The sequence below is a fragment of the Tenrec ecaudatus genome, chromosome 8, assembly GCF_050624435.1.
Source record: "Tenrec ecaudatus isolate mTenEca1 chromosome 8, mTenEca1.hap1, whole genome shotgun sequence".
Lineage (NCBI taxonomy): Eukaryota > Metazoa > Chordata > Mammalia > Afrosoricida > Tenrecidae > Tenrec > Tenrec ecaudatus.
Genome location: NC_134537.1, coordinates 122767180 through 122780343, shown reverse-complemented (window position 1 = coordinate 122780343; position 13164 = coordinate 122767180). Strand labels below are relative to the sequence as shown.

At 42.3% G+C, this 13164-nt stretch overlaps 1 protein-coding gene across 4 annotated transcripts in view; it reads right to left on the bottom strand.

Moving 5' to 3' along the window:
* SORBS2 (sorbin and SH3 domain containing 2) overlaps nucleotides 1-11302 on the bottom strand; it is a 240467-nt gene extending 229165 nt beyond the window's left edge. Inside the window, exon 1 of one of the 4 annotated variants that reach the window (XM_075556798.1) lies at nucleotides 10724-11302. The gene's annotated coding sequence lies outside the window, so the exon portion shown is untranslated. The remainder of the gene's footprint in view (nucleotides 1-10723) is intronic. The other 3 variants (XM_075556802.1, XM_075556803.1, XM_075556804.1) reach the window with 3 other exon arrangements.
* Nucleotides 11303-13164: the final 1862 nt, after the last annotated feature.

Here is a 13164-nt window from a genome sequence, read left to right as displayed (position 1 = left end):
AATGATTTTTCATGATTATGAAAGAAAAGCAGCACATAGTTACATTGTCCAGGAGATGAGAGTCTAAGGCTGCCTAAATGAGTTAGATTGGTTTGGGTGTGTCATGTTTTGATTCATTGAGAGAATGTGAAGATTCAACAATGACTGCTCTGGCATGAAACTCAGTAACATATAAAAATACACTAACAAAGTAAACAAAATAAAACAGTCATTCATTTCAAGGATGTGAATTTTCTCACATTGAAAGTTAAAGGGGCTCCATTAAGAGTTTATATAGCTTTCTTTCTTTTTTTTTCAATTTTTTTAAAATTTTAACAATTTATTAGGGGCTCATACAATTCTTATCACAGTTCATACATATACATACATCAATTGTATAAAGCACATCTGTACAGTCCTTGCCCTAATCATTTTTTTCTCCTCTTTTCTTTTTTTACATTTTATTAGGGACTAATACAAGGAGTTTATATAGCTTTAATTAGGTCTCTGTGGTGCAAATTTCATTTGTTTACATTCCCTCCAATAAGCTACTTGGCCTGATTCTTCATTGACCCCTCATTTGTCCTTGGTCATGCACATGGTGAGATAAACCCAAAACAAAATCACTACCGTTGAGTCCATTAGAGCTCTTAGCGACCCTATAGGACAGCGCAGAACTTGCCCTGTGGGTTTCCCACTGTAACTCTCTCTGGGGTAGAAAGCCTCCTCATTCCCCCCTGAGCTGCTGCTGGTTTCTGCTGACCTCGCAGCAGCAACAGCCCAGTGAGTGGCCCACGCTGCTGGCCAGGCTCCTGTGGCTCATGGAGTTCACTTTCTGATGGGATGAGGTAGCACGGATAGAGGCAATCTCGTCAAAATAAGATAACAATAATATAATGTGCAAAGTGGTATGATAGCACCTAAAAGGTGCAAGTAAATGTGAGGGTGTTGAAAACCCTCTGAGAAATCATTTGTGATCTGGGACATTCCAGTGAAAATGTCCTTACAAGCCTCTTTTCTCCTTGTTTGTGTATTTTATATGATAAGCACGGCTTGAATCTATATTAACCTATATTAAGTTTTATAATGAAATGTTTAACTACTGGGATGAGAAGGCCAGAAAGGAAGAACACACTCAGCATCTGTGGTAGTTGCACAATCTGATGCCAACTTGAGACTATTAAGAGTAAAGGGGTGGAGTTTAGCCTGTCCATCAGGTTGCAGCTTGAGGACCTTTTTGGAGGCATATGGAGATAAATAGCTTGCTGGAGGCGGGATACACACACACTCTCTCTGCTAGACATTCCTGCTAACAAGCCACCTGGAGTTAAGCTGATGGAGCCAGAGCCCTGGAGCTAAGGGAGCCACGTGGAGACCCACATTAGCCCTGGGATCCTTCCTCTGCCACTGGATCTATAAGATTTTCCACCCTCTGGCCTGTGATCTTCCTGTACTCAGCATTATTGCATGGCTGTATGAGTCTCAAAAGGAATTTATGAATTAGCAGTGGACATATGGGCTAATATCGACTTACAGACTTGATCTGGATGGTGCTGTGATGTTTCTCAATGTACAATTGCTCTTTGATATGAAGCTCTTTCTTACACACATATGAGTGCCGATGAATCTGTTTCTCTAGTCAACCCAGACCAACACAATATCTAGAGCTGAAAGTATGGAAGAAAACATCCAGCTGCAAATTCAAAATTAAAAGATGCTACAGTCAAAGTGAGGAGCCCCGGTGGTGGAGTGGTTGCACACTGGGCTGCTAACCCCAAGGCCCCAAGTTCCAAACTACCAACTGCTCCTTGGCACAAAGTTAAGAGTTTTCTACTCCAGAAGTCTCAGAAATTCACAGGGGGCAGTTCTATCCCGTCCTAAAGGGTCACGATGAGTTAGCATCTACTCAGGTTTTCAAATTCTTATGGACAAAATATTGAACTGTACGGGAAGCATTAAAAGAAATATGCAGGCCATGTACCAAAAAGTGTGGTCACCATTCAACCGTTTCTCGAGGTAGCATATGATCAAAGGTGATGGCACTGAAAGAAATCTGTGCTGCCCTCAAGACATTGGGGGAAAGCAAGGCTCCGGAATGTACCAAGGGAAATGTTTCAACCAGCTGCTGAAGCCCTGGAGGTATATTACCTTTTGTACGGGAGAAACAATACTTTTCAATAGTATTTTTGGTAGTTTATTGGATCCCAGTGATTGTGATTTTAAATGTTTTGTTAAGCAAATAGTTGGGCTGATCATTCAATGTATAGCACTTACTGATTGTGAACTTAGAACTCCTTTGCGTCTGTTGCCATTTTTCTGTTCTGAACTCTGTTGAATTATATTCTACAACTGAAAACAAACCATCTTAAATCCTGGATTTAAATTTTCTTTCTAATGCTCACCTAAAGGGAACACTTTTCTCTTCAGTGTTCACGTGGATCCCCGGGATCAGCCACCAGCTGAAATGCTGGCAGCTTGACCCTAACCAGTGGCCCTGGGTGAGGACACACCGGTGAGGTGCCCCCTTAAAGAGTACAGCCGAGAGAAGACCACTGGGCGGCTTGATTCTCTCACAGGCCAGAGAGCAGGGTGTCACTGTGAGTTGAAAACCAACTCGGTGGGCCCCCAAACAATATTTTCCATATTGCTTGATGAAATTGATTATAACCAGAGGCTTAAAGAAAGTCAAGAGCGGAAAATAGTTTTGCTTGCTTTCTGAATGAAACATCCTCTTACATAAGACACTTGAGCTCCATCCAAGCTTCTGGGTATACTCCTCTTTGTATGACATTGCCACCATATAATGTGTCTCATGAGGAAAGCTATATATATGTCTATATAGTATTAACATGTTTTGCATCTTAACTACTAGGAATGCCATCCCATACAAATTTCTAAACCTACACACAAAGAGGCAAGTTCTTTTAAAAGTTGTTTATCCCCACTGGGTAAACTGGTCAGCAGTGACAAATGTCTGCCTGATGTATTAATTACACTTGTTTCGGGAGGTCCTCGGATTGTTGCCTGTGGTGGCCCCGTCGCACGAGCACTGAGCTGCTCCTGAGCTGGTCTTTTCCCTCTGTACACTGTACACTGCATATTGAGATGACAGGGTGTTCAGACCGCTTTGTCTGTTCTGCAGAAGAGTAAGCTCACTGTTAAGCAGTCAGCCATTGCTTTCTTAAACGTTTTAATATGATGTGAGTGTAGGGAAATCTCGTGACATACTGAGACCCGGTATTAAAAGGAGTCACTGAGAAAATCGTTGTTAGATGGCATTGAGTTGGTTCCGACTCAAAGTGACCAGGTGCACATCCGAATGAACTGCTGCCGGGCCCTGTACACCCATACAATTGCTGGTCGGTTGGAGCCACCCCCGAATAGGTGGAGGGTGACGTCCCACATAGTCCAGAGCTGAATATGTCTCAGAGGAAACATGTTTCTGAGAAGTTAAAGGTACACTTGTGCTGATCGTGCATTAAATGCCCCAGTCGCATGCTTGCTTGGTTGTGTTTTCTGTGCTCTGTGGTCAAATACTGCGAGGCTGCATGCTCTTGGAGTCCGTGCCTGCTCTCGCTGGTTTGCATAAGCATTGCTGCTCTTGTTTGGAAGCCTACTTTCGTTATGGCTCTTTGAGTTTCTTTAGGAAAGCTCTTAGAACCACCTGAAAGGTTCTAAAAGGGATGGAATTGAGCAGAATGTTGGAGGGTCTGGAACCTTTCATTGTTGATGCTGTCTTTTCCTCCCACATTCTGCTAAACCAGAGGAAAAATGTATTAGAGAGGAAACTGGTCAGAAGGATAAAAAAAAGAAAAAAAGAAATTTCTATGTTGACTGGACCAACTTTCCCTTTTAAGACAGAGCTTATAATTCATTGTAAGAAAATACTTTTAAGAGAAATCTGAGGCCGGCCCCAATCCCAACTACATGGACACCTGCCCCCTCCCCCCAGAAGAATTTGTTTCATAGGACAGCACTGAATCTGCCGCTCCAAGAGAGGGACATGTCTGATAAGAGCACATGGGAGCAAATGAAGTGGGAGGAAGAGAGAGTGGAGCACATCCTGGGCCACAAAGCCTTGAGGATGATATTCCTGCTCAGAACAGTAAGCCCAGAGAGAAGACCACATGGCCAGTCCCACTATGAGACACATAATCCCTTACTGACCCTTAGCACTACAGGGGACAACACTGGAGACACAGTGTGGGAATTCTGCCCGACCTAACCCCACCACACCAAGGCAAAACACTAAGGGCGTGCAACAGAACAGCAAGGGTAACAGAGCTACAAAGTCCCCAGGAAATATAAAAATTAGACTTTGGGGCCAGGCCTTGGTGCCCCAACAGACTTGACTGGAAAACACTCCTAAAGGCCAACAAACAGTCCTTGAACTACCTACGAACTTTTCTTTCTTGTTGTGTTTTGTTTTGTTCTTTATCATTGGCTTGCTGTGGTTTTGTTTTATTTTGTTGCTTGGTTTTGCTCTGTCTTATTTTTTATGCATGTTATTATCTCCACAAGTCTATCTAAATAAGAAAGGCTGGATGAACAATCTGGAGGAGAAAATAATGGGACCGACGGATCTGGGGGGACATGGGAAAGGGGGAGTGGGGGAAAGGTAGTCGTGTTAACAAACCCAGGGACAAGGGAACAACAAGTGATCCAAATCAGTGGTGAGGAGGGTATAGGAGGCCTGGTAGGGCATGACCAAGGGTAATGTAACCTAGAGGAATTACTGAAACCCTAATGAAGGCTGAGCATGATAGTGGGACAAGAGGAAAGTCAAAGGAAATAGAGGAAAGAGCTACAAGGTAAAGGACATTTATAGAGGTCTAAATACAGGCATGTGCATATATAAATATATTTACATGTGAGGAGGTGGAAATAGATCTATGTGCATATATGTATAGATTTAATGTTAGGGTAGCAGATAGACTTTGGACCTCCACTCAAGTACTCCCTCAATGCAAGAATACTTTGTTCTAATAAATTGGCATTCAATGATTCTCACCTTCCCAACACAATGCTGAAGACAAAGCGGGTGAATAAGCAAATGTGGTGAAGAAAGCTGATGGTGCCCAGCTGTCCAAAGGTATAGTGTAAGGGTCTCAAAGGCTTGAAGGTAAACAAGCGGTCATCTAGTTCAGAAGCAACAAAGCCCACACGGAAGAAACACACCAGCCTGCGTGCTTGGAGGTCCTGAAGGGATCAGTTATCAGGCACCAAAGAACAAAAAATCATATCATTGTGTGCTCACCTCCCCAGTATGATCGCTGAAGACAAACAGGCAAATGTGGTGAAGAAAGCTGATGGTGCCCGGCTATTAAAAGATATAGCGTCTGGGGTCTTAAAGGCTTGTAGGTAAACAAGCGGCCATCTAGCTGAGAAGCAACAAAACCCACATGGAGGAAGTGCACCATCCTGTGTGATCATGAGGTGTCAAAGGGATCAGGTATCAGGTATCATCAGAACAAAAAATCATACCATTGTGAATAAGGGGGAGTATGGAGTGGAGAACCAAGGCCCCTCTGTAGGCAACTGGACATCCCCTTACAGAAGGGTCCTGGGGAACAGACGAGCCAGTCAGGGTGCAGTGTAGCAACAATGAAACATACAACTTTGCTCTAGTTCCTAAATACTTCCCCCCACCACCCCCACTATCATGATCCTAATTCTACCGTATAAATTTGGCTAGATCAGATGATGTACACTGGTACAGCTAGGAACTGGAAACACAGGGAATCCCTTTAGGACCAGTGGTGAGAGTGACAATACTAGGAGGGTTGGGTTGAAAGGGGGAACTGATCACAAGGATCTACATATGACCTCCTCCCTGGGGGGACAGACAGCAGAAAAGTGGGTGAAAGGCGACATCAGACAGTACAAGATATGACAAAGTAATAATTTATAAATTATCAAGCGTTCATGAGGGAGGGGGCAGTGGGGAGAAGGGAAAATGTGACAAGCTGATGCCGGGGTGCTTAGGTGGAGAGCAAATGTTTTGAGAATGATGAGAGCAAAGGATGTACAAATGTGCTTTAAACAATTGATGCATGTGTGGATTGTGATAAGAGTTGTATGAGCCCCCAATAAAATGATTTTTTTAAAAAGAAAATACTTGAAAAATTATTATTAAAGATCATTTCATTGGGGGCTCTTACAGCTCTTATAACAATCCATACATCCATTGTATCAATCATATTTGTATAATGTTGCCATCTTTATAATCATAATTTTGATATGCAATTTATACCAACTACTGAGGAAATGTCTCAAAGGAAAGTTATAAGAATTGAATGTACAGATTGGATCAGAAAAATGGGGGAGAAATGAAAAGTAAGTAACAATATAAATAAATAGAAACAACAGGATATCATTAACATTTTCAAGTCAAGTTCTTCATTAAAATATATTTCCTTAAATTTAATATGGATAAAAAAACAAATAGGGAAATAAAATGGGGATATTGCTGGGTATTTCAGTTTTTGTTGTTTGTTTATTAATGTCAGAAAATTCCCTTTGAAAGTGATAGATTGGCTAGACTCAAGAGATGTGTAAGTTTTCTGTATTTGTGTTCAAATCACACTTCTTGGCATTTTAGAATTAATGTGAGCACTGTGCCTTCCTGGCCTGGACAAAGAAGAAAGAACCACTGTCTCTGGGGCCCAAATTCCTACTTGGTACAACAGGACATTTTTATGAACTTATTGGCCTACAATGTGGAAGTATTTCCTAATAACTAAGCATATCCTATTTTTTCAGGAATGGTGTAGATGAAGATATGTTGAAAATGACAATATAATTGTATGCAAGTACAGTTCAGAATTTAGTAGACATTTTCAAAATTAAACCACTAGTTTGAGAAACATTTTGAAAATTATCTGCTAAGCATTCCCATGTTATAGCTGTTCCGTATAAAGAACAACAGCAGGAGAGGTAGTCATTTTATTTCAGTATTTAACATATTTATATATGTAATTTAGGCCTTTAAAATATTATAATATATTTATACTATAAGCTGTTAAAATTGATGCAAATATACTATGGGTTAAATGATGCACCCTGAAGTTTACTTACTATGCAAATTTAAAATTATCAATAAAATACAGATAGTCTTGAAGATGAATAGAATTTATACAGTGTTAACTATTATTTTATTTTGGTATGATAACGTTAAAATCAGCTGGAAGGCCAAAATTAACTTTAAAAATAGCACGATATCAAAGAGATGATATTTCTTTTATAAAATAAAATGCTGGAATATAGTAGGAAAGCATCTAGAAATATAAATGTAAAGCTTTCCTAAATACTTTGTAATTAAAATACAAAGCATCCAGATATGTTAAACTTCCAAATAATCACTGCACTATTAATGTAGAAAATCACGAATAATTAATGACTTTTGCTATCCATTGAAAATTTGGCAGACAAGGCTATATATAATTGCTTCATTGAAGTGCTGGATACTTATTTTGATTACCGTATTGTGGCAAATTTTCTATAAAAAGGCTATTAAACTTTGGCTAATTAAGAAAATACAATCATGCCATCTAACATAGAACAAAGTATGGTACATCTCTAGAAACTATGTCCAAACTGTGTCCATACCACAAGTGCCACCAACAGCTTCTTCTCTTCCTCACAGGCAGAGCAAGTTGGAAGGAAGTTTAATTTAGTAGCAATTACCAGTCGCCTTTCAGGAGTCCTGCTGGTATAGTCAGCAGTTAAGCGTTGGGCTGTGATCCTCAAGCTCTAGAGTTCGAAGCTCCAAAGATGGGGCTTCCTACTCCCGTGAACAACTGAGGTCCTGGAGACCCCCAGAGGGGGCTCACTAGGAGTTATCATTGACAAGATAGCAGTGAGTTCGGTTTTTTGTAGGAAAAGTTAAAAAAATTCTGCTGCTGTCGCCTTTATTTCAATTACAAGGGTTCTTTCCTTCTGGACATAGCACGGAAAACAATTCTATAAGTGTAATTGTATAAGTTACCAGCAACTGCTCATCCTCCATGTCCCATTCGCTTCAAAATGGTCTGAATTTATAGCACATTTCTAGAAGGGATATTTACTAAACTTATTTTCCTCTCAATTTTATATTAGCTGCAATTAGAATGACAAACATCTTCTAGATATTAAATTTTCCAACTGTTTTGTTTAAAAAGTTGGTGTAAACATCTTCTAATTTTCCCTAAGAAAATTATGATATGCTATTGGAGATTTGGGTTTTTTTTTTAATCAACCTGTGATCCTGGCAACATATTTTGATGTCAGGGAAATGAAAGCCTTGCTTGGTGTTTCTAAATGTTATGAGTTTCTCTGATAAAAAGCAATACTTGGACTTCTGTGTTGGTGTCAAGTCCAAGTTTATAATGGCCGGTCAGACAATAGTGAACCCTGAAGTTAGCAGTACACTCTAAGTGGCAAGTTCTAGGAACTAGACAGAATATTCTCTAATCATCAGCCAAAGCTAACCCGGGATGCCTGTGAGTAGAGACAAATGTAATATGATGCTGGTGACAGAACTATATTCATGTGACCCAGACAATAACTGAAATAAAAGGTGAAGAAGTGTCTAGAGAAACAAAGTAACTGGGGACATAAGACTTTCACAGGGTTCATGAGAGGTATCTGCCTTGAATGAGATTTATAGGAACGGTCTTTCAAGTGGGGACTTCACTTGCCAAAGTTTGGAATAGTGTGTTTGAAGAATTACAAAATATTTGATATTGCTACCAGGTGAATTGGGGTGACGAAGGCATGAAACATGGGTTTTCCACATAATCCAATGGAGGTGGAAAGTCTACAAAGTTGAGCATGGGGTCTCTAAATGCGACTCTTAACTTTACTGAATTAATAATGATGGAGACCTACCGTGCCGTATTGGATTTAGCATGCTAATCTTTCATAGAGTATTACCATAAGAGGTTATCAGTGTAGGGAAAGATAGCACAGGTGTAAAGCTTGTGTTTCATTCCTTCCGTGGGGCGAGGCTCTGGCTGCTTCTGGTGCCACCACAGGCAAGAGGAAGGTTGCCACGTGTGCCTGGCATGCATTTTACAGCTTGTTCCCCAAAAAGTTCCTCCAAAAAAAACTAATTCAAAATCCTTTCTTTTTTCTTTTTGCTGAAGATTCTATGTTCAGTGTAGTAATTTTAAAACTCATTCTGCAGGGCACAGCTCTGAAGGGAATTACCTTGAAGGGGGGCTTTTTCTACATTTCCTACTCAGAACCACTTCCTTCACGGATACGTTGATTTCTAGGATTTGACTCAGAACGAAGCTTGCATGGTAAATATATTAAGTAAGGAACAATGGTTTTGTCTCACACAATGGCTCATCTACACATAGGGATAGTCCTACTTGTGCTTGTCATGAAACATTTGCACCCGATTCGCCACACCAACGGTGCTTAGTCTGCAACTTCAGATCTTGAATTATGGTGGAATTTGGGGCGGAGGGGGAGGAGATGATGAAGGAGGTTCTTTATTTTCGGACCTATGAACACTGATCTGTCTGTGAAACAAGAGATGCAAGTTCAGGCACCTCAACACCAAGTACATCCTCATACCGAAGATCCTAGCACAGATCCCCATATCTTTCCTACTTGAGAATAAAAAGGAGCAGGAGCACATAAAAGCCCTTTACTCAGAAGCAGACCTCAGGTCCTATTTTATTTATTTTCGTGTTTTCGACAAAATGTTTAGCATTAAGTGTTTTCAGCCACCTTCAACTTGAACTGACCAACAATAGAACTCGCTAAGTTAGGCCGGCATGCTGCTGAAACAGAGTTCATTCATTGGTCGGTCATTTCTTCCCTCGCGGTTTCGACTTGATCCGCTGCAGTCCACAGCGACAGCTCTGTTCCTAAGGGACTCTGAGTCACACGAAGGGACAATCCCCACTGCAAGGCCAAGCCTCCGCTGTTATCACACAGCCCTTCACAAGAAAGGCCCACTGTGCGTGCTCGGGTGCATTTGCTGAGGTGTGTGTTGTTTGGGGTTCCACTCTCTATCTTGGCAGCCTCTCTGCTTGGGAGGGAAATGGTGCAATGCAAGAGTCTAACTGCCACGTATGATCGCTGGGCTTCCACTCAATGTGGAGAGTTCTCTGCCGGTCTTCCCCTGGACTTGGGGCTGGGGAGCACAATGGGAGTGTTGTGGCCGGGCAGGGGCAGCACGCAAAATACTCAGGAAAGGAGGTGTGAGCAGCTTCCAAGACCTGCCCTGTTCGCATTTGCAACCACGGCAAACTCAATCCACCAGCAAGCAGACTGAGACTCTCCAGTGCAAATGTGCTGGGCAGGAAATGGCTTGATTGAAATGCATCCATGGGCACGTTAGAGTGTGTGCCCTTCTCAGGCATACTAATAAAAGCTCCACCAGTTACATGGTGCTTGCCTCCCCCTCCTTCTCTCCATCTATGTCAGAAAGCAGGTCATAAAAGAATCCATTGTTTCCAAGGAGGAAGATTGTTGCTTACGAACACAGCCCAGATCGACAAGCTGTTAAAACAGAAATATTTATTTAAAACCCCAAAGCGCATTATTTATTTATTTATTTTGCCATACGAGCTCTAAAAACTAAACTCCCTGAAACAACTCTTGTCTCAGACGCCACTTTGTGAAAATGCATGCGTGTGTGTTTCTTGATAAATCTGGATCACATAATCAATGTAGATCATTGAGGTTAAGTTTTGCGCCAAGTTATTTTTAGACTGTGCTTAAAAAAAAAAAAGACCACAATGCTTACCTCTGCCACTCCAGTGGGGTGCCCGCGAGGATCCCCCTCAGCCGCGCCCTCAGGGTGCCCGCAGATGCTCTCGGAGCCAACGATCTGCTAACAGGAAGCAGGTGAACCCCAGAGCGTCCCCTGTGTCTCCGTCTGAAGCCCCGCCGCCCAGAACACCTGCTCCTTCAGCCCTGCCGCTGCCGTGTCACTGCCGCTGGCCGGCGGCGTAGGGACGCGTGTTAGCAGGGGGCAGCACGCTCCTCTGGGTCACCGGTCTCCAGGGGAAGCAGTTAGGGAGCTGCCGGGATGACGCTGCGGGGAAGCCAGGCTTGCCTTCGCAAGACAAAACCCCTTTCCGCTGCCTGCTGGCAGATAGGCAGCGTTCTCGCCTGCGTTCTCGCTCTCAGATCAGCAGCCCACACCTGCTCGGAGCGGCAGCTTGCACGCGGGCTCGGCTGTCGTGATGGTGGACTAGCAAGTCCGTGGCTCTCCCCTTGGCTCCTTTCCTTCTTCTTCAAGTGCTCCTTCCAGGATGGAGCTCAGCAGAAGATGCCACACTGCTCTCCCTAAGTAAAATGGCTGGTCCTCTCAGCATTGCTGCAGACAGCTCATTGGGTTCCACCGGCTTTCCGTCGCCATAGCAACATCCAGCCGACAGCAAGCATGGCTGATCACGTGCAGCGTGGGGACACTGCTTGTTGATTTCTTTTCTTCAAACCCATCCTTTCTTTTAGGAAGGTAGCTCTGCTGGCTGTCTGTCTGGATGGTGCGCCGAGAGTCCAAGCCTCTAGCTTTCCGGCGTTCCTCGGAACTCCTGTTCTAAGGGTCAACATTACGCGTGAACTTGAAGAAGAGAGGCCGTATTGGGGTCTATCCAGGTGAAAAGCATGCAAATCACTGGCGCGACACTAATCAGACTACTGTCAGATTCCGGTCTACCTCCACTTCATAGAATGAGTGTAAGCGGATGGGACATGCAGCCAGTTATATGCTTTCATTTTAAATGCTCATCTATAGCCATTTAAACGAAGCCAAGTCCTACGCAGCTGTACAGATGGGCAGCACAGTTAACAAAATCACTTAGGGTACTTTATTAAGGTATCACTTACGAATTCACCTGATTCTTTCCATAGGCGTTTTATGTGCCGCACGATTCCAAATAGCGAAATGCCCCATCTCTCACAAGCCTTGGTGGCCGGCCCGAGGGTCCTCCAGCCGTTCTGAGGAAGAAAGATGCTCCAGGTCGCGACCATGTGGTCACAGCTTTGGGGCTGCCTTCTGACAGTTCTACTCTGCCCTACAGAATATTTATGAGGGTCTTTGAACGCGTTTTACACATGACACAATTTAAATTTTTCTTATTTCTACTGCGGAAAGTGATTCCTTAACTGAATTATTGGTTTATTTTTTAGCGGGTCATTCAAAAATACTTAAGAAATGTGAAACCAAATAAAAAAATCTTTAACTCTAAACATTACTTCCAAAGCAGGAATAGTTTCACTTAATCAGAAAGTCCATGTTTTACACTTACTTAAAATTTAAATTTTTTCTGTTCTTTCTAGAGCAGAAAATGATTCTTTAAGTGAATTATTGGTTGTTTTTTATGTCATTCAAAAATACTTAAGAAATATTAAACCAAATAAAGTCTTTAAAGCTAAACCTTACTTCCAAAGCAGGATTAGTATTAGTCAGATAGCCCACGTTTTACATTACTTAAAATTTCCCCTCTAGGAAATCTCCATGATCTTCCATGATCAGTTTAAACCCTCCACAAGACCCTCAGTCTTGTCTTTCATTACCCTGTCACCGCTCACATTCTGTTTGCAAGATACATTTAACAGACACTGTCTTGTTTATTTTTGTGTCTAGCAATCTGTTTGAAATACGCGTGTTAATGCTTAGGCATGTAAAGAGAGGGGCTTTGTTTGCTGATTGTTGTGGTTGGACCATGCAGTCCGTTTTCACTCAGAGACCCTACGTTCAACAGAACAAAACACAGCTAGATCCTACACCATCCTCACAATTCTTATTATATGTGAACCCATGGGTACAGCCATGATAACAATCCATCTCACTGAGGATCTCCGTGTGTTTTTACGACCTCTTACGCTCGCAAACATGATGTTCTTTTCCAGGGACCGGCAAGTTCTGATAACTTATCCAAAGTTTGAGAGAGACAAAGTCTCACCATCGTTGCTTATCAAGAGCATTCTGGTTGTAGTTCTTCCAAAAGACATTTGTTTCTTCTTCCGGCCCGCCTGGTGCTTTCAGGATTCTTCCCCAATGCCATCAGTCAAACACATGGACTGTTCTCTTGTTTTCCCTTTCCATTGTCCAGCCCCCATACGCACATGAGCAGATTGAAAACACTGTGACTTGGGTCAGGCGTAACTTAATCATCAAAACGACATCTTTGCTCTGTAATTCTTTAAAGAGGTCTTGCTTAACACTTTTGATTTCCT